This window comes from Procambarus clarkii, chromosome 37 (genome assembly GCF_040958095.1).
Source record: "Procambarus clarkii isolate CNS0578487 chromosome 37, FALCON_Pclarkii_2.0, whole genome shotgun sequence".
Lineage (NCBI taxonomy): Eukaryota > Metazoa > Arthropoda > Malacostraca > Decapoda > Cambaridae > Procambarus > Procambarus clarkii.
The window spans coordinates 2,148,698-2,173,078 of NC_091186.1; positions in this window are offsets into that span (position 1 = coordinate 2,148,698).

Consider the following 24,381-nt stretch of genomic DNA (forward strand, 5'->3'; position numbering starts at 1 on the left):
ACGAGAAACAAATAAATGATTGAAAAGGAAGTATTAAAGGTTATTATCTAATGAATTATGTAGTGTGCATCATATTTATCGTATATTTATGAATTAATACCAATAAACTGAAAATTCACAAAAACGTAGAAAAACCGCAAAATATTGTCTAATTCGATGATATTTTGTTTAAATCACCATTAAGGAAAAGGGGATGATAAACGTTAAAATATTGCTAAATTCGATGATTTTTCGTACGAAACAAAATGCAAGAAAACCTGCTTAAAATGCAATATTATGCGAAATTCTGAGATTTGAAGGCCAAATCACATATTGTGATAATACATGAAATAGTATCGAAATATTGGTAAAAACGAATATATATACGTAATATCAAACTACATGAAAAACGTGAAAAAAGTCACTATTTTACCATATTTGAGGATTTTAACATTCGAATCATAGGGTGAGATTTCGTATTATTTAGATCCAAGAAAAGACATATGACAATGTTGTTTCCAATACAAATGATAAAAATCAATGAGTTTTCATTTGAATAAACAAAAATGTACCTGATTTTCCGTTTATATTACCGATGGAAGATGTACAAGAAAACCGCTCTATTCCGGCTGAAACGTCGATATATGCAATAAAAACCGAACTTCTCCCCTTTTCAATATTTTACTCAGTATTTTAACGATAAACAAATAAATGATTGAAAGGAAGTATTAAAGATTATTATCTAAAGAATTCTGTGTGTGCATCATATTTATCGTATATTTATGAATTAATACCAATAAACTGAAAATTCACATAAACGTAGAAAAACGGCAAAAATATTGTCTAATTCGATGATATTTTGTTTAAATCACATTTAGGAAAAGGGGATGATAAACTTCAAAATATTGCTAAATTCGATGATTTTTCGTACGAAACAAAATGCAAGAAAACCTGCTTGAAATGCAATATTATGCGAAATTCTGAAATTTGAAGGCCAAATCACATATTGTGATACTACATGAAATACTATCGAAATATTGGTAAAAACGAATATATATACGTAATATCAAACTACATGAAAAACGTGAAAAAGTCACTATTTTACCAAATTTGAGGATTTTAACTTCGAATCATAGAGCGAGGTTTCGTATTATTTAGATCCAAGAAAAGACATATGCTAATGTTGTTTCCAATGCAAATGATAAGAATCAATGTGTTTTCATTAGAATTAACTAAAATGTTCCTCATTTTCCGTTTATATTACCGATGGAAGATGTAAAAGAAAACCGCTCTATTCCGGCTGAAACGTCGATATATGCAATAAAAACCGAACTTCTCCCCTTTTCAATATCTTACTCAGTATTTTAACGAGAAACTTATAAATGATTGAAAAGGGAGTATTAAAGGTTATAATCTAATGAATTATGTTTGTGCATCATATTTATCGTATATATATGAATTAATACCAATAAACTGATAATTCACAAAAACGTAGAAAAACGGCAAAATATTGTCTAATTCGATCATATTTTGTTTAAATCACATTAAGGAAAAGGGGATGATAAACGTCAAAATATTGCTAAATTCGATGATTTTTCGTACGAAACAAAATGCAAGAAAACCTGCTTAAAATGCAATATTATGCGAAATTCTGAGATTTGAAGGCCAAATCACATATTGTAATACTACATGAAATAGTATCGAAATATTAGAAAAAACGAATATATATACGTAATATCAAACTACATGAAAAACGTGAAAAAAGTCACCATTTTACCAAATTTGAAGATTTTAACTTTGAATCATAGAGCAAGGTTTCGTATTATTTAGATCCAAGAAAAGACATATGACAATGTTGTTTCCAATACAAATGATAAAAATCAATGTGTTTTCATTTGAATAAACAAAAATGTTCCTGATTTTCCGTTTATATTACCGATGGAAGATGTACAAGAAAACCGCTCTATTCCGGCTGAAACGTCGATATATGCAATAAAAACCGAACTTCTTCCCTTTTCAATATCTTTCTCAGTATTTTAATGATAAACAAATAAATGATTGAAAAGGAAGTATTAAAGGTTATTATCTAATGAATTCTGTGTGTGCATCATATTTATCGTATATTTATGAATTAATACCAATAAACTGAAAATTCACAAAAACGTAGAAAAACGGCAAAATATTGTCTAATTCGATGATATTTTGTTTAAATCACATTAAGGAAAAGGGGATGATAAACGTCAAAATATTGCTAAATTCGATGATTTTTCGTACGAAACAAAATGCAAGAAAACCTGCTTAAAATGCAACATAATGCGAAATTCTGAGAATTGCAGGACAAATCACATATTGTGATACTACATGAAATAGTATCGAAATATTGGTAAAAACGAATATATATACGTAATATCAAACTACATGAAAAACGTGAAAAAAAATCACTATTTTACCAAATTTGAGGATTTTAAATCCGAATCATAGAGCAAGGTTTCGTATTATTTAGATCCAAGAAAAGACATATGACAATGTTGTTTCCAATACAAATGATAAAAATCAATGTGTTTTCATTAGAATTAACTAAAACGTTCCTGATTTTCCGTTTATATTACCGATGGAAGATGTACACGTAAAACCGCTCTAATCCGGCTGAAACGTCGATATATGCAATAAAAACCGAACTTCTCCCCTTTTCAATATCTTACTCAGTATTTAAACGAGAAACTTATAAATGATTGAAAAGGGAGTATTAAAGGTTATAATCTAATGAATTATGTTTGTGCATCATATTTATCGTATATATATGAATTAATACCAATAAACTGATAATTCACAAAAACGTAGAAAAACGGCAAAATATTGTATAATTCGATGATATTTTGTTTAAATCACATTAAGGAAAAGGGGATGATAAACGTCAAAATATTGCTAAATTCGATGATTTTTCGTACGAAACAAAATGCAAGAAAACCTGCTTAAAATGCAATATTATGCGAAATTCTGAGATTTGAAGGCCAAATCACATATTGTGATAATACATGAAATAGTATCGAAATATTGGTAAAAACGAATATATATACGTAATATCAAACTACATGAAAAACATGAAAAAAATCACTATTTTACCATATTAGAGGATTTTCACTTCGAATCATAGAGCGAGATTTCCTATTATTTAGATCCATGAAAAGAGATATGACAATGTTGTTTCCAATACAAATGATAAAAATCAATGTGTTTTCATTAGATTAACTAAAATGTTCCTGATTTTCCGTTTATATTACCGATGGAAGATGTACACGTAAAACCGCTCTATTCCGGCTGAAACGTCGATATATGCAATAAAAACCGAACTTCTCCCCTTTTCAATATCTTACTCAGTATTTTAACGAGAAACAAGTAAATGATTGAAAAGGGAGTATTAAAGGTTATTATCTAATGAATTATGAATGTGCATCATATTTATCGTATATATATGAATTATTACCAATAAACTAAAAATTCACAAAAACGTAGTAAAACGGCATAATATTGTTTAATTCGATGATATTTTGTTTAAATCACATTAAGGAAAAGGGGATGACAAACGTCAAAATACTGCTAAATTCGGTGATTTTTCGTACGAAACAAAATGCAAGAAAACCTGCTTGAAATGCAATATTATGCGAAATTCTGAAATTTGAAGGCCAAATCACATATTGTGATACTACATGAAATACTATCGAAATATTGGTAAAAACGAATATATATACGTAATATCAAACTACATGAAAAACGTGAAAAAGTCACTATTTTACCAAATTTGAGGATTTTAACTTCGAATCATAGAGCGAGGTTTCGTATTATTTAGATCCAAGAAAAGACATATGCTAATGTTGTTTCCAACTGCAAATGATAAGAATCAATGTGTTTTCATTAGAATTAACTAAAATGTTCCTCATTTTCCGTTTATATTACCGATGGAAGATGTAAAAGAAAACAGCTCTATTCCGGCTGAAACGTCGATATATGCAATAAAAACCGAACTTCTCCCCTTTTCAATATCTTACTCAGTATTTTAACGAGAAACTTATAAATGATTGAAAAGGGAGTATTAAAGGTTATAATCTAATGAATTATGTTTGTGCATCATATTTATCGTATATATATGAATTAATACCAATAAACTGATAATTCACAAAAACGTAGAACAACGGCAAAATATTGTCTAATTCGATGATATTTTGTTTAAATCACATTAAGGAAAAGGGGATGATAAACGTCAAAATATTGCTAAATTCGATGATTTTTCGTACGAAACAAAATGCAAGAAAACCTGCTTAAATGCAATATTATGCGAAATTCTGAGATTTGAAGGCCAAATCACATATTGTGATACTACATGAAATAGTATCGAAATATAAGAAATAACGAATATATATACGTAATATCAAACTACATGAAAAACGTGAAAAAAGTCACCATTTTACCAAATTTGAAGATTTCAACTTTGAATCATAGAGCAAGGTTTCGTATTATTTAGATCCAAGAAAAGACATATGACAATGTTGTTTCCAATGCAAATGATAAAAATCAATGTGTTTTCATTTGAATAAACAAAAATGTTCCTGATTTTCCGTTTATATTACCGATGGAAGATGTACAAGAAAACCGCTCTATTCCGGCTGAAACGTCGATATATGCAATAAAAACCGAACTTCTTCCCTTTTCAATATCTTTCTCAGTATTTTATTGATAAACAAATAAATGATTGAAAAGGAAGTATTAAAGGTTATTATCTAATGAATTCTGTGTGTGCATCATATTTATCGTATATTTATGAATTAATACCAATAAACTGAAAATTCACAAAAACGTAGAAAAACGGCAAAATATTGTCTAATTCGATGATATTTTGTTTAAATCACATTAAGGAAAAGGGGATGATAAACGTCAAAATACTGCTAAATTCGATGATTTTTCGTACGAAACAAAATGCAAGAAAACCTGCTTAAAATGCAATATAATGCGAAATTCTGAGATTTGAAGGACAAATCACATATTGTGATACTACATGAAATAGTATCGAAATATTGGTAAAAACGAATATATATACGTAATATCAAACTACATGAAAAACATGAAAAAAATCACTATTTTACCATATTAGAGGATTTTCACTTCGAATCATAGAGCGAGATTTCCTATTATTTAGATCCATGAAAAGAGATATGACAATGTTGTTTCCAATACAAATGATAAAAATCAATGTGTTTTCATTAGATTAACTAAAATGTTCCTGATTTTCCGTTTATATTACCGATGGAAGATGTACACGTAAAACCGCTCTATTCCGGCTGAAACGTCGATATACGCAATAAAAACCGAACTTCTCCCCTTTTCAATATCTTACTCAGTATTTTAACGAGAAACAAGTAAATGATTGAAAAGGGAGTATTAAAGGTTATTATCTAATGAATTATGAATGTGCATAATATTTATCGTATATATATGAATTAATACCAATAAACTGAAAATTCACAAAAACGTAGAAAAACGGCAAAATATTGTCTAATTCGATGATATTTTGTTTAAATCACATTAAGGAAAAGGGGATGACAAACGTCAAAATACTGCTAAATTCGGTGATTTTTCGTACGAAACAAAATGCAAGAAAACCTGCTTGAAATGCAATATTATGCGAAATTCTGAAATTTGAAGGCCAAATCACATATTGTGATACTACATGAAATACTATCGAAATATTGGTAAAAACGAATATATATACGTAATATCAAACTACATGAAAAACGTGAAAAAGTCACTATTTTACCAAATTTGAGGATTTTAACTTCGAATCATAGAGCGAGGTTTCGTATTATTTAGATCCAAGAAAAGACATATGCTAATGTTGTTTCCAATGCAAATGATAAGAATCAATGTGTTTTCATTAGAATTAACTAAAATGTTCCTCATTTTCCGTTTATGTTACCGATGGAAGATGTAAAAGAAAACCGCTCTATTCCGGCTGAAACGTCGATATATGCAATAAAAACCGAACTTCTCCCCTTTTCAATATCTTACTCAGTATTTTAACGAGAAACAAATAAATGATTGAAAAGGAAGTATTAAAGGTTATTATCTAATGAATTATGTGTGTGCATCATATTTATCGTATATTTATGAATTAATACCAATAAACTGAAAATTCACAAAAACGTAGAAAAACCGCAAAATATTGTCTAATTCGATGATATTTTGTTTAAATCACGTTAAGGAAAAGGGGATGATAAACGTTAAAATATTGCTAAATTCGATGATTTTTCGTACGAAACAAAATGCAAGAAAACCTGCTTAAAATGCAATATTATGCGAAATTCTGAGATTTGAAGGCCAAATCACATATTGTGATAATACATGAAATAGTATCGAAATATTGGTAAAAACGAATATATATACGTAATATCAAACTACATGAAAAACGTGAAAAAAGTCACTATTTTACCATATTTGAGGATTTTAACTTCGAATCATAGGGTGAGATTTCGTATTATTTAGATCCAAGAAAAGACATATGACAATGTTGTTTCCAATACAAATGATAAAAATCAATGAGTTTTCATTTGAATAAACAAAAATGTACCTGATTTTCCGTTTATATTACCGATGGAAGATGTACAAGAAAACCGCTCTATTCCGGCTGAAACGTCGATATATGCAATAAAAACCGAACTTCTCCCCTTTTCAATATTTTACTCAGTATTTTAACGATAAACAAATAAATGATTGAAAAGGAAGTATTAAAGATTATTATCTAAAGAATTCTGTGTGTGCATCATATTTATCGTATATTTATGAATTAATACCAATAAACTGAAAATTCACATAAACGTAGAAAAACGGCAAAATATTGTCTAATTCGATGATATTTTGTTTAAATCACATTAAGGAAAAGGGGATGATAAACTTCAAAATATTGCTAAATTCGATGATTTTTCGTACGAAACAAAATGCAAGAAAACCTGCTTAAAATGCAATATTATGCGAAATTCTGAGATTTGAAGGCCAAATCACATATTGTGATACTACATGAAATAGTATCGAAATATTAGTAAAAACGAATATATATACGTAATATCAAACTACATGAAAAACGTGAAAAAAGTCACCATTTTACCAAATTTGAAGATTTTAACGTTGAATCATAGAGCAAGGTTTCGTATTATTTAGATCCAAGAAAAGACATATGATAATGTTGTTTCCAATACAAATGATAAAAATCAATGTGTTTTCATTAGAATTTATTGCACAAATCACATATTGTGATAAAATGTTCCTGATTTTCTGTTTATATTACCGATGGAAGATGTACACGTCAAACCGCTCTAATCCGGCTGAAACGTCGATATATGCAATAAAAACCGAACTTCTCCCCTTTTCAATATTTTACTCAGTATTTAAACGAGAAACAAATAAATAAGTAAAGTATTAGTAAAAGTAAGTATTAAAGGTTATTATCTAATGAATTATGTGTGTGCATCATATTTATCGTATATTTATGAATTAATACCAATAAACTGAAAATTCACAAAAACGTAGAAAAACGGCAAAATATTGCCTAATTCGATAATATTTTGTTTAAATCACATTAAGGAAAAGGGAATGATAAACGTCAAAATATTGTTAAATTCGACGATTTTTCGTACGAAACAAAATGCAAGAAAACCTGCTTAAAATGCAATATTATGCGAAATTCAGAGATTTGAAGGCCAAATCACATATTGTGATAATACATGAAATAGTATCGAAATATTGGTAAAAACAAATATATATACGTAATATCAAACTACATGAAAAACCTGAAAAAAGTCACTATTTTACCATATTTGAGGATTTTCACTTCGAATCATAGAGTGAGATTTCGTATTATTTAGATCCAAGAAAAGACATATGACAATGTTGTTTCCAATACAAATGATAAAAATCAATGTGTTTTCATTTGAATAAACAAAAATGTTCCTGATTTTCCGTTTATATTACCGATGGAAGATGTACAAGAAAACCGCTCTATTCCGGCTGAAACGTCGATATATGCAATAAAAACCGAACTTCTTCCCTTTTCAATATCTTTCTCAGTATTTTAACGATAAACAAATAAATGATTAAAAAGGAAGTATTAAAGGTTATTATCTAATGAATTCTGTGTGTGCATCATATTTTTCGTATATTTATGAATTAATACCAATAAACTGAAAATTCACAAAAACGTAGAAAAACGGCAAAATATTGCCTAATTCGATGATATTTTGTTTAAATCACATTAAGGAAAAGGGGATGATAAACGTCAAAATATTGCTAAATTCGATGATTTTTCGTACGAAACAAAATGCAAGAAAACCTGCTTAAAATGCAATATAATGCGAAATTCTGAGATTTGAAGGACAAATCACATATTGTGATACTACATGAAATAGTATCGAAATATTGGTAAAAACGAATATATATACGTAATATCAAACTACATGAAAAACGTGAAAAAAAATCACTATTTTACCAAATTTGAGGATTTTAAATCCGAATCATAGAGCAAGGTTTCGTATTATTTAGATCCAAGAAAAGACATATGACAATGTTGTTTCCAATACAAATGATAAAAATCAATGTGTTTTCATTAGAATTAACTAAAACGTTCCTGATTTTCCGTTTATATTACCGATGGAAGATGTACACGTAAAACCGCTCTAATCCGGCTGAAACGTCGATATATGCAATAAAAACCGAACTTCTCCCCTTTTCAATATCTTACTCAGTATTTAAACGAGAAACTTATAAATGATTGAAAAGGGAGTATTAAAGGTTATAATCTAATGAATTATGTTTGTGCATCATATTTATCGTATATATATGAATTAATACCAATAAACTGATAATTCACAAAATCGTAGAAAAACGGCAAAATATTGTATAATTCGATGATATTTTGTTTAAATCACATTAAGGAAAAGGGGATGATAAACGTCAAAATATTGCTAAATTCGATGATTTTTCGTACGAAACAAAATGCAAGAAAACCTGCTTAAAATGCAATATTATGCGAAATTCTGAGATTTGAAGGCCAAATCACATATTGTGATAATACATGAAATAGTATCGAAATATTGGTAAAAACGAATATATATACGTAATATCAAACTACATGAAAAACATGAAAAAAAATCACTATTTTACCATATTAGAGGATTTTCACTTCGAATCATAGAGCGAGATTTCCTATTATTTAGATCCATGAAAAGAGATATGACAATGTTGTTTCCAATACAAATGATAAAAATCAATGTGTTTTCATTAGATTAACTAAAATGTTTCTGATTTTCCGTTTATATTACCGATGGAAGATGTACACGTAAAACCGCTCTATTCCGGCTGAAACGTCGATATATGCAATAAAAACCGAACTTCTCCCCTTTTCAATATCTTACTCAGTATTTTAACGAGAAACAAGTAAATGATTGAAATGGGAGTATTAAAGGTTATTATCTAATGAATTATGAATGTGCATCATATTTATCGTATATATATGAATTATTACCAATAAACTAAAAATTCACAAAAACGTAGTAAAACGGCATAATATTGTTTAATTCGATGATATTTTGTTTAAATCACATTAAGGAAAAGGGGATGACAAACGTCAAAATACTGCTAAATTCGGTGATTTTTCGTACGAAACAAAATGCAAGAAAACCTGCTTGAAATGCAATATTATGCGAAATTCTGAAATTTGAAGGCCAAATCACATATTGTGATACTACATGAAATACTATCGAAATATTGGTAAAAACGAATATATATACGTAATATCAAACTACATGAAAAACGTGAAAAAGTCACTATTTTACCAAATTTGAGGATTTTAACTTCGAATCATAGAGCGAGGTTTCGTATTATTTAGATCCAAGAAAAGACATATGCTAATGTTGTTTCCAATGCAAATGATAAGAATCAATGTGTTTTCATTAGAATTAACTAAAATGTTCCTCATTTTCCGTTTATATTACCGATGGAAGATATAAAAGAAAACAGCTCTATTCCGGCTGAAACGTCGATATATGCAATAAAAACCGAACTTCTCCCCTTTTCAATATCTTACTCAGTATTTTAACGAGAAACTTATAAATGATTGAAAAGGGAGTATTAAAGGTTATAATCTAATGAATTATGTTTGTGCATCATATTTATCGTATATATATGAATTAATACCAATAAACTGATAATTCACAAAAACGTAGAACAACGGCAAAATATTGTCTAATTCGATGATATTTTGTTTAAATCACATTAAGGAAAAGGGGATGATAAACGTCAAAATATTGCTAAATTCGATGATTTTTCGTACGAAACAAAATGCAAGAAAACCTGCTTAAAATGCAATATTATGCGAAATTCTGAGATTTGAAGGCCAAATCACATATTGTGATACTACATGAAATAGTATCGAAATATAAGAAATAACGAATATATATACGTAATATCAAACTACATGAAAAACGTGAAAAAGTCACCATTTTACCAAATTTGAAGATTTCAACTTTGAATCATAGAGCAAGGTTTCGTATTATTTAGATCCAAGAAAAGACATATGACAATGTTGTTTCCAATGCAAATGATAAAAATCAATGTGTTTTCATTTGAATAAACAAAAATGTTCCTGATTTTCCGTTTATATTACCGATGGAAGATGTACAAGAAAACCGCTCTATTCCGGCTGAAACGTCGATATATGCAATAAAAACCGAACTTCTTCCCTTTTCAATATCTTTCTCAGTATTTTAATGATAAACAAATAAATGATTGAAAAGGAAGTATTAAAGGTTATTATCTAATGAATTCTGTGTGTGCATCATATTTATCGTATATTTATGAATTAATACCAATAAACTGAAAATTCACAAAAACGTAGAAAAACGGCAAAATATTGTCTAATTCGATGATATTTTGTTTAAATCACATTAAGGAAAAGGGGATGATAAACGTCAAAATACTGCTAAATTCGATGATTTTTCGTACGAAACAAAATGCAAGAAAACCTGCTTAAAATGCAATATAATGCGAAATTCTGAGATTTGAAGGACAAATCACATATTGTGATACTACATGAAATAGTATCGAAATATTGGTAAAAACGAATATATATACGTAATATCAAACTACATGAAAAACATGAAAAAAATCACTATTTTACCATATTAGAGGATTTTCACTTCGAATCATAGAGCGAGATTTCCTATTATTTAGATCCATGCAAAGAGATATGACAATGTTGTTTCCAATACAAATGATAAAAATCAATGTGTTTTCATTAGATTAACTAAAATGTTCCTGATTTTCCGTTTATATTACCGATGGAAGATGTACACGTAAAACCGCTCTATTCCGGCTGAAACGTCGATATACGCAATAAAAACCGAACTTCTCCCCTTTTCAATATCTTACTCAGTATTTTAACGAGAAACAAGTAAATGATTGAAAAGGGAGTATTAAAGGTTATTATCTAATGAATTATGAATGTGCATAATATTTATCGTATATATATGAATTAATACCAATAAACTGAAAATTCACAAAAACGTAGAAAAACGGCAAAATATTGTCTAATTCGATGATATTTTGTTTAAATCACATTAAGGAAAAGGGGATGACAAACGTCAAAATACTGCTAAATTCGGTGATTTTTCGTACGAAACAAAATGCAAGAAAACCTGCTTGAAATGCAATATTATGCGAAATTCTGAAATTTGAAGGCCAAATCACATATTGTGATACTACATGAAATACTATCGAAATATTGGTAAAAACGAATATATATACGTAATATCAAACTACATGAAAAACGTGAAAAAGTCACTATTTTACCAAATTTGAGGATTTTAACTTCGAATCATAGAGCGAGGTTTCGTATTATTTAGATCCAAGAAAAGACATATGCTAATGTTGTTTCCAATGCAAATGATAAGAATCAATGTGTTTTCATTAGAATTAACTAAAATGTTCCTCATTTTCCGTTTATGTTACCGATGGAAGATGTAAAAGAAAACCGCTCTATTCCGGCTGAAACGTCGATATATGCAATAAAAACCGAACTTCTCCCCTTTTCAATATCTTACTCAGTATTTTAACGAGAAACAAATAAATGATTGAAAAGGAAGTATTAAAGGTTATTATCTAATGAATTATGTGTGTGCATCATATTTATCGTATATTTATGAATTAATACCAATAAACTGAAAATTCACAAAAACGTAGAAAAACCGCAAAATATTGTCTAATTCGATGATATTTTGTTTAAATCACATTAAGGAAAAGGGGATGATAAACGTTAAAATATTGCTAAATTCGATGATTTTTCGTACGAAACAAAATGCAAGAAAACCTGCTTAAAATGCAATATTATGCGAAATTCTGAGATTCATCTTTTCAATCATTTATTTGTTTCTCGTTAAAATACTGAGTAAGATATTGAAAAGGGGAGAAGTTCGGTTTTTATTGCATATATCGACGTTTCAGCCGAATTAGAGTGGTTTTACGTAGTACATCTTCCATCGGTAATATAAGCGGAAAATCAGGAACATTTTAGTTAATTCTAATGAAAACACATTGATTTTTATCATTTGTATTGGAAACAACATTGTCATGTCTTTTCTTGGATCTAAATAATACGAAACTGTCACTCTATGATTCGAAGTTAAAATCCTCAAATTTGGTAAAATAGTGATTTTTTTCACGTTTTTCATGTAGTTTGATATTACGTATACATTCGTTTTTACCAATATTTCGATACTATTTCATGTATTATCACAATATGTGATTTGGCCTTCAAATCTCAGAATTTCGCATAATATTGCATTTTAAGCAGGTTTTCTTGCAGTTTTGTTTCGTACGAAAAATCATCGAATTTAGCAATATTTTGACGTTTATCATCCCCTTTTCCTTAATCTGATTTAAACAAAATATCATCGAATTAGACAATATTTTGCCGTTTTTCTACGTTTTTGTGAATTTTCAGTTTATTGGTATTAATTCATATATATACGATAAATATGATGCACACACATAATTCATTAGATAATAACCTTTAATACTTACTTTTACTAATACTTTACTTATTTATTTGTTTCTCGTTTAAATACTGAGTAAGATATTGAAAAGGGGAGAAGTTCGGTTTTTATTGCATATATCGACGTTTCAGCCGGATTAGGGCGGTTTTACGTGTACATCTTCCATCGGTAATATAAACGGAAAATCAGGAACATTTTAGTTAATTCTAATGAAAATACATTGATTTTAATCATTTGTATTGGAAACAACATTGTCATATGTCTTTTCTTGGATCTAAATAATAAGAAACCTTGCTCTATGATTCAAAGTTAAAATCTTCAAATTTGGTAAAATGGTGACTTTTTTCACGTTTTTCATGTAGTTCGATATTACGTATATATATTCGTTTTTACTAATATTTTGATACTATTTCATGTAGTATCACAATATGTGATTTGGCCTTCAAATCTCAGAATTTCGCATAATATTGCATTTTAAGCAGGTTTTCTTGCATTTTGTTTCGTACGAAAAATCATCGAATTTAGCAATATTTTGACGTTTATCATCCCCTTTTCCTTAATGTGATTTAAACAAAATATCATCGAATTAGACAATATTTTGCCGTTTTTCTACGTTTTTGTGAATTTTCAGTTTATTTGTATTAATTCATATATATACGATAAATATGATGCACACACATAATTCATTAGATAATAACCTTTAATACTTACTTTTCAATCATTTGTTTGTTTCTCGTTAAAATACTGAGTAAGATATTGGAAAGGGAAGAAGTTCGGTTTTTGGTTGCATATATCGACATTTCAGCCGGATTAGAGCGGTTTTACGTGTACATTTTCCATCGGTAATATAAACGGAAAATCAGGAACATTTTAGTTAATTTAAATGAAAACACATTGATTTTTATCATTTGTATTGGAAACAACATTGTCATATGTCTTTTCTTGGATCTAAATAATAGGAAATCTCACTCTATGATTCGAAGTGAAAATCCTCAAATATGGTAAAATAGTGACTTTTTTCACGTTTTTCATGTAGTTTGATATTACGTACATATATTCGTTTTTACCAATATTTCGATACTATTTCATGTATTATCACAATATGTGATTTGGCCTTCAAATCTCAGAATTTCGCATAATATTGCATTTTAAGCAGGTTTTCTTGCATTTTGCTTCGTACGAAAAATCATCGAATTTAGCAATATTTTGACGTTTATCATCTCCTTTTCCTTAATGTGATTTAAACAAAATATCATCGAATTAGACAATATTTTGCGGTTTTTCTACGTTTTTGTGAATTTTCAGTTTATTGGTATTAATTCATAAATATACGATAAATATGATGCACACACATAATTCATTAGATAATAACCTTTAATACTGCCTTTTCAATCATTTAACTTGTTTCTCGTTAAAATACTGAGTAAGATATTGAAAAGGGGAGAAGTTCGGTTTTTATTGCATATATCGACGTTTCAGCCGGATTACAGTGGTTTTACGAGTACATCTTCCATCGGTAATATAAGCGGAAAATCAGGAACATTTTAGTTAATTCTAATGAAAACACATTGATTTTTATCATTTGTATTGGAAACAACATTGTCATGTCTTTTCTTGGATCTAAATAATACGAAATGTCACTCTATGATTCGAAGTTAAAATCCTCAAATTTGGTAAAATAGTGACTTTTTTCACGTTTTTCATGTAGTTTGATATTACGTATATATATTCGTTTTTACCAATATTTCGATACTATTTCATGTATTATCACAATATGTGATTTGGCCTTCAAATCTCAGAATTTCGCATAATATTGCATTTTAAGCAGGTTTTCTTGCATTTTGTTTCGTACGAAAAATCATCGAATTTAGCAATATTTTGACGTTTATCATCCCCTTTTCCTTAATGTGATTTAAACAAAATATCATCGAATTAGACAATATTTTGAAGTTTTCAACGTTTTTGTGAATTTTCAGTTTATTGGTATTAATTCATAAATATACGATAAATATGATGCACACACAGAATTCATTAGATAATAACCTTTAATACTTCCTTTTCAATCATTTATTTGTTTATCGTTTAAATACTGAGAAAGATATTGAAAAGGGGAGAAGTTCGGTTTTTATTGCATATATCGACATTTCAGCCGGAATAGAGCGGTTTTCTTGTACATCTTCCATCGGTAATGTAAACGGAAAATCAGGAACATTTTTAGTTTATTCAAATGAAAACACATTGATTTTTATCATTTGTATTGGAAACAACATTGTCATATGTCTTTTCTTGGATCTAAATAATACGAAACCTTGCTCTATGATTCGAAGTTAAAACCCTCAAATTTGGTAAAATAGTGATTTTTTTTCACGTTTTTCATGTAGTTTGATATTACGTATATATATTCGTTTTCAACCAATATTTCGATACTATTTCATGTATTATCACAATATGTGATTTGGCCTTCAAATCTCAGAATTTCGCATAATATTGCATTTTAAGCAGGTTTTCTTGCATTTTGCTTCGTACGAAAAATCATCGAATTTAGCAATATTTTGACGTTTATCATCCCCTTTTCCTTAATGTGATTTAAACAAAATATCATCGAATTAGACAATATTTTGCGGTTTTTCTACGTTTTTGTGAATTTTCAGTTTATTGGTATTAATTCATATATATACGATAAATATGATGCACACACATAATTCATTAGATAATAACCTTTAATACTTCCTTTTCAATCATTTATTTGTTTCTCGTTAAAATACTGAGTAAGATATTGAAAAGGGGAGAAGTTCGGTTTTTATTGCATATATCGACGTTTCAGCCGAATTAGAGTGGTTTTACGAGTACATCTTCCATAGGTAATATAAGCGGAAAATCAGGAACATTTTAGTTAATTCTAATGAAAACACATTGATTTTTATCATTTGTATTGGAAACAACATTGTCATGTCTTTTCTTGGATCTAAATAATACGAAATGTCACTCTATGATTCGAAGTTAAAATCCTCAAATTTGGTAAAATAGTGATTTTTTCACGTTTTTTGTGTAGTTTGATATTACGTATACATTCGTTTTTACCAATATTTCGATACTATTTCATGTATTATCACAATATGTGATTTGGCCTTCAAATCTCAGAATTTCGCATAATATTGCATTTTAAGCAGGTTTTCTTGCGTTTTGTTTCGTACGAAAAATCATCGAATTTAGCAATATTTTGACGTTTATCATCCCCTTTTCCTTAATGTGATTTAAACAAAATATCATCGAATTAGACAATATTTTGCCGTTTTTCTACGTTTTTGTGAATTTTCAGTTTATTGGTATTAATTCATATATATACGATAAATATGATGCACACACATAATTCATTAGATAATAACCTTTAATACTTACTTTTACTAATACTTTACTTATTTATTTGTTTCTCGTTTAAATACTGAGTAAGATATTGAAAAGGGGAGAAGTTCGGTTTTTATTGCATATATCGACGTTTCAGCCGGATTAGGGCGGTTTTACGTGTACATCTTCCATCGGTAATATAAACGGAAAATCAGGAACATTTTAGTTAATTCTAATGAAAATACATTGATTTTAATCATTTGTATTGGAAACAACATTGTCATATGTCTTTTCTTGGATCTAAATAATAAGAAACCTTGCTCTATGATTCAAAGTTAAAATCTTCAAATTTGGTAAAATGGTGACTTTTTTCACGTTTTTCATGTAGTTCGATATTACGTATATATATTCGTTTTTACTAATATTTTGATACTATTTCATGTAGTATCACAATATGTGATTTGGCCTTCAAATCTCAGAATTTCGCATAATATTGCATTTTAAGCAGGTTTTCTTGCATTTTGTTTCGTACGAAAAATCATCGAATTTAGCAATATTTTGACGTTTATCATCCCCTTTTCCTTAATGTGATTTAAACAAAATATCATCGAATTAGACAATATTTTGCCGTTTTTCTACGTTTTTGTGAATTTTCAGTTTATTTGTATTAATTCATATATATACGATAAATATGATGCACACACATAATTCATTAGATAATAACCTTTAATACTTACTTTTCAATCATTTGTTTGTTTCTCGTTAAAATACTGAGTAAGATATTGGAAAGGGAAGAAGTTCGGTTTTTGGTTGCATATATCGACATTTCAGCCGGATTAGAGCGGTTTTACGTGTACATTTTCCATCGGTAATATAAACGGAAAATCAGGAACATTTTAGTTAATTTAAATGAAAACACATTGATTTTTATCATTTGTATTGGAAACAACATTGTCATATGTCTTTTCTTGGATCTAAATAATAGGAAATCTCACTCTATGATTCGAAGTGAAAATCCTCAAATATGGTAAAATAGTGACTTTTTTCACGTTTTTCATGTAGTTTGATATTACGTACATATATTCGTTTTTACCAATATTTCGATACTATTTCATGTATTATCACAATATGTGATTTGGCCTTCAAATCTCAGAATTTCGCATAATATTGCATTTTAAGCAGGTTTTCTTGCATTTTGCTTCGTACGAAAAATCATCGAATTTAGCAATATTTTGACGTTTATCATCTCCTTTTCCTTAATGTGATTTAAACAAAATATCATCGAATTAGACAATATTTTGCGGTTTTTCTACGTTTTTGTGAATTTTCAGTTTATTGGTATTAATTCATAAATATACGATAAATATGATGCACACACATAATTCATTAGATAATAACCTTTAATACTGCCTTTTCAATCATTTAACTGTTTCTCGTTAAAATACTGAGTAAGATATTGAAAAGGGGAGAAGTTCGGTTTTTATTGCATATATCGACGTTTCAGCCGGATTACAGTGGTTTTACGAGTACATCTTCCATCGGTAATATAAGCGGAAAATCAGGAACATTTTAGTTAATTCTAATGAAAACACATTGATTTTTATCATTTGTATTGGAAACAACATTGTCATGTCTTTTCTTGGATCTAAATAATACGAAATGTCACTCTATGATTCGAAGTTAAAATCCTCAAATTTGGTAAAATAGTGACTTTTTTCACGTTTTTCATGTAGTTTGATATTACGTATATATATTCGTTTTTACCAATATTTCGATACTATTTCATGTATTATCACAATATGTGATTTGGCCTTCAAATCTCAGAATTTCGCATAATATTGCATTTTAAGCAGGTTTTCTTGCATTTTGTTTCGTACGAAAAATCATCGAATTTAGCAATATTTTGACGTTTATCATCCCCTTTTCCTTAATGTGATTTAAACAAAATATCATCGAATTAGACAATATTTTGAAGTTTTCAACGTTTTTGTGAATTTTCAGTTTATTGGTATTAATTCATAAATATACGATAAATATGATGCACACACAGAATTCATTAGATAATAACCTTTAATACTTCCTTTTCAATCATTTATTTGTTTATCGTTTAAATACTGAGAAAGATATTGAAAAGGGGAGAAGTTCGGTTTTTATTGCATATATCGACATTTCAGCCGGAATAGAGCGGTTTTCTTGTACATCTTCCATCGGTAATGTAAACGGAAAATCAGGAACATTTTTGTTTATTCAAATGAAAACACATTGATTTTTATCATTTGTATTGGAAACAACATTGTCATATGTCTTTTCTTGGATCTAAATAATACGAAACCTTGCTCTATGATTCGAAGTTAAAACCCTCAAATTTGGTAAAATAGTGATTTTTTTTCACGTTTTTCATGTAGTTTGATATTACGTATATATATTCGTTTCAACCAATATTTCGATACTATTTCATGTAGTATCACAATATGTGATTTGTCCTTCAAATCTCAGAATTTCGCATAATATTGCATTTTAAGCAGGTTTTCTTGCATTTTGTTTCGTACGAAAAATCATCGAATTTAGCAATATTTTGACGTTTATCATCCCCTTTTCCTTAATGTGATTTAAACAAAATATCATCGAATTAGACAATATTTTGCCGTTTTTCTACGTTTTTGTGAATTTTCAGTTTATTGGTATTAATTCATATATATACGATAAATATGATGCACACACATAATTCATTAGATAATAACCTTTAATACTTACTTTTACTAATACTTTACTTATTTATTTGTTTCTCGTTTAAATACTGAGTAAGATATTGAAAAGGGGAGAAGTTCGGTTTTTATTGCATATATCGACGTTTCAGCCGGATTAGGGCGGTTTTACGTGTACATCTTCCATCGGTAATATAAGCGGAAAATCAGGAACATTTTAGTTAATTCTAATGAAAACACATTGATTTTTATCATTTGTATTGGAAACAACATTGTCATGTCTTTTCTTGGATCTAACTAATACGAAATGTCACTCTATGATTCGAAGTTAAAATCCTCAAATTTGGTAAAATAGTGACTTTTTTCACGTTTTTTGTGTAGTTTGATATTACGTATATATTCGTTTTTACCAATATTTCGATACTATTTCATGTATTATCACAATATGTGATTTGGCCTTCAAATCTCAGAATTTCGCATAATATTGCATTTTAAGCAGGTTTTCTTGCATTTTGTTTCGTACGAAAAATCATCGTATTTAGCAATATTTTGACGTTTATCATCCCCTTTTCCTTAATGTGATTTAAACAAAATATCATCGAATTAGACAATATTTTGCCGTTTTTCTACGTTTTTGTGAATTTTCAGTTTATTGGTATTAATTCATATATATACGATAAATATGATGCACACACATAATTCATTAGATAATAACCTTTAATACTTACTTTTACTAATACTTTACTTATTTATTTGTTTCTCGTTTAAATACTGAGTAAGATATTGAAAAGGGGAGAAGTTCGGTTTTTATTGCATATAACGACGTTTCAGCCGGATTAGGGCGGTTTTACGTGTACATCTTCCATCGGTAATATAAACGGAAAATCAGGAACATTTTAGTTAATTCTAATGAAAATACATTGATTTTAATCATTTGTATTGGAAACAACATTGTCATATGTCTTTTCTTGGATCTAAATAATAAGAAACCTTGCTCTATGATTCAAAGTTAAAATCTTCAAATTTGGTAAAATAGTGACTTTTTTCACGTTTTTCATGTAGTTCGATATTACGTATATATATTCGTTTTTACTAATATTTTGATACTATTTCATGTAGTATCACAATATGTGATTTGGCCTTCAAATCTCAGAATTTCGCATAATATTGCATTTTAAGCAGGTTTTCTTGCATTTTGTTTCGTACGAAAAATCATCGAATTTAGCAATATTTTGACGTTTATCATCCCATTTTCCTTAATGTGATTTAAACAAAATATCATCGAATTAGACAATATTTTGCCGTTTTTCTACGTTTTTGTGAATTTTCAGTTTATTTGTATTAATTCATATATATACGATAAATATGATGCACACACATAATTCATTAGATAATAACCTTTAATACTTACTTTTCAATCATTTGTTTGTTTCTCGTTAAAATACTGAGTAAGATATTGGAAAGGGAAGAAGTTCGGTTTTTGGTTGCATATATCGACGTTTCAGTCGGATTAGAGCGGTTTTACGTGTACATCTTCCATCGGTAATATAAACGGAAAATCAGGAACATTTTAGTTAATTTAAATGAAAACACATTGATTTTTATCATTTGTATTGGAAACAACATTGTCATATGTCTTTTCTTGGATCTAAATAATAGGAAATCTCACTCTATGATTCGAAGTGAAAATCCTCAAATATGGTAAAATAGTGACTTTTTTCACGTTTTTCATGTAGTTTGATATTACGTACATATATTCGTTTTTACCAATATTTCGATACTATTTCATGTATTATCACAATATGTGATTTGGCCTTCAAATCTCAGAATTTCGCATAATATTGCATTTTAAGCAGGTTTTCTTGCATTTTGCTTCGTACGAAAAATCATCGAATTTAGCAATATTTTGACGTTTATCATCTCCTTTTCCTTAATGTGATTTAAACAAAATATCATCGAATTAGACAATATTTTGCGGTTTTTCTACGTTTTTGTGAATTTTCAGTTTATTGGTATTAATTCATAAATATACGATAAATATGATGCACACACATAATTCATTAGATAATAACCTTTAATACTGCCTTTTCAATCATTTACTTGTTTCTCGTTAAAATACTGAGTAAGATATTGAAAAGGGGAGAAGTTCGGTTTTTATTGCATATATCGACGTTTCAGCCGGATTAGAGTGGTTTTACGAGTACATCTTCCATCGGTAATATAAGCGGAAAATCAGGAACATTTTAGTTAATTCTAATGAAAACACATTGATTTTTATCATTTGTATTGGAAACAACATTGTCATGTCTTTTCTTGGATCTAAATAATACGAAATGTCACTCTATGATTCGAAGTTAAAATCCTCAAATTTGGTAAAATAGTGACTTTTTTCACGTTTTTTCATGTAGTTTGATATTACGTATATATTCGTTTTTACCAATATTTCGATACTATTTCATGTATTATCACAATATGTGATTTGGCCTTCAAATCTCAGAATTTCGCATAATATTGCATTTTAAGCAGGTTTTCTTGCATTTTGTTTCGTACGAAAAATCATCGAATTTAGCAATATTTTGACGTTTATCATCTCCTTTTCCTTAATGTGATTTAAACAAAATATCATCGAATTAGACAATATTTTGAAGTTTTCAACGTTTTTGTGAATTTTCAGTTTATTGGTATTAATTCATAAATATACGATAAATATGATGCACACACAGAATTCATTAGATAATAACCTTTAATACTTCCTTTTCAATCATTTATTTGTTTATCGTTTAAATACTGAGAAAGATATTGAAAAGGGGAGAAGTTCGGTTTTTATTGCATATATCGACAGTTTCAGCCGGAATAGAGCGGTTTTCTTGTACATCTTCCATCGGTAATATAAACGGAAAATCAGGAACATTTTTGTTTATTCAAATGAAAACACATTGATTTTTATCATTTGTATTGGAAACAACATTGTCATATGTCTTTTCTTGGATCTAAATAATACGAAACCTTGCTCTATGATTCGAAGTTAAAACCCTCAAATTTGGTAAAATAGTGATTTTTTTTCACGTTTTTCATGTAGTTTGATATTACGTATATATATTCGTTTTACCAATATTTCGATACTATTTCATGTAGTATCACAATATGTGATTTGTCCTTCAAATCTCAGAATTTCGCATAATATTGCATTTTAAGCAGGTTTTCTTGCATTTTGTTTCGTACGAAAAATCATCGAATTTAGCAATATTTTGACGTTTATCATCCCCTTTTCCTTAATGTGATTTAAACAAAATATCATCGAATTAGACAATATTTTGCCGTTTTTCTACGTTTTTGTGAATTTTCAGTTTATTGGTATTAATTCATATATATACGATAAATATGATGCACACACATAATTCATTAGATAATAACCTTTAATACTTACTTTTACTAATACTTTACTTATTTATTTGTTTCTCGTTTAAATACTGAGTAAGATATTGAAAAGGGGAGAAGTTCGGTTTTTATTGCATATATCGACGTTTCAGCCGGATTAGGGCGGTTTTACGTGTACATCTTCCATCGGTAATATAAACGGAAAATCAGGAACATTTTAGTTAATTCTAATGAAAACACATTGATTTTTAATCATTTGTATTGGAAACAACATTGTCATATGTCTTTTCTCTGGATCTAAATAATAAGAAACCTTGCCTCTATGATTCGAAGTTAAAATCCTTCAAATTTGGTAAAATAGTGACTTTTTTCACGTTTTTCATGTAGTTTGATATTACGTATATATATTCGTTTTTACTAATATTTCGATACTATTTCATGTAGTATCACAATATGTGATTTGGCCTTCAAATCTCAGAATTTCGCATAATATTGCATTTTAAGCAGGTTTCTTGCATTTTGTTTCGTACGAAAAATCATCGAATTTAGCAATATTTTGACGTTTATCATCCCCTTTTCCTTAATGTGATTTAAACAAAATATCATCGAATTAGACAATATTTTGCCGTTTTTCTACGTTTTTGTGAATTTTCAGTTTATTTGTATTAATTCATATATATACGATAAATATGATGCACACACATAATTCATTAGATAATAACCTTTAATACTTACTTTTCAATCATTTATTTGTTTCTCGTTAAAATACTGAGTAAGATATTGGAAAGATGAGAAGTTCGGTTTTTGGTTGCATATATCGACATTTCAGCCGGATTAGAGCGGTTTTACGTGTACATCTTCCATCGGTAATATAAACGGAAAATCAGGAACATTTTAGTTAATTTAAATGAAAACACATTGATTTTTATCATTTGTATTGGAAACAACATTGTCATATGTCTTTTCTTGGATCTAAATAATAGGAAATCTCACTCTATGATTCGAAGTGAAAATCCTCAAATATGGTAAAATAGTGACTTTTTTCACGTTTTTCATGTAGTTTGATATTACGTACATATATTCGTTTTTACCTAATATTTCGATACTATTTCATGTATTATCACAATATGTGATTTGACCTTCAAATCTCAGAATTTCGCATAATATTGCATTTTAAGCAGGTTTTCTTGCATTTTGTTTCGTACGAAAAATCATCGAATTTAGCAATATTTTGACGTTTATCATCCCCTTTTCCTTAATGTGATTTAAACAAAATATCATCGAATTAGACAATATTTTGCCGTTTTTCTACGTTTTTGTGAATTTTCAGTTTATTGGTATTAATTCATATATATACGATAAATATGATGCACACACATAATTCATTAGATAATAACCTTTAATACTTCCTTTTCAATCATTTATTTGTTTCTCGTTTAAATACTGAGTAAGATATTGAAAAGGGGAGAAGTTCGGTTTTTATTGCATATATCGACGTTTCAGCCGGATTAGAGCGGTTTTACGTGTACATCTTCCATCGGTAATATAAGCGGAAAATCAGGAACATTTTAGTTAATTCTAATGAAAACACATTGATTTTTATCATTTGTATTTGAAACAACATTGTCATATGTCTTTTCTTGGATCTAAATAATAGGAAATCTCACTCTATGATTCGAAGTGAAAATCCTCAAATATGGTAAAATAGTGACTTTTTTCACGTTTTTCATGTAGTTTGATATTACGTATATATTCGTTTTTACCAATATTTCGATACTATTTCATGTATTATCACAATATGTGATTTGGCCTTCAAATCTCAGATTTTCCCATAATATTGCATTTTAGGCAGGTTTTCTTGCATTTTGTTTCGTACGAAAAAT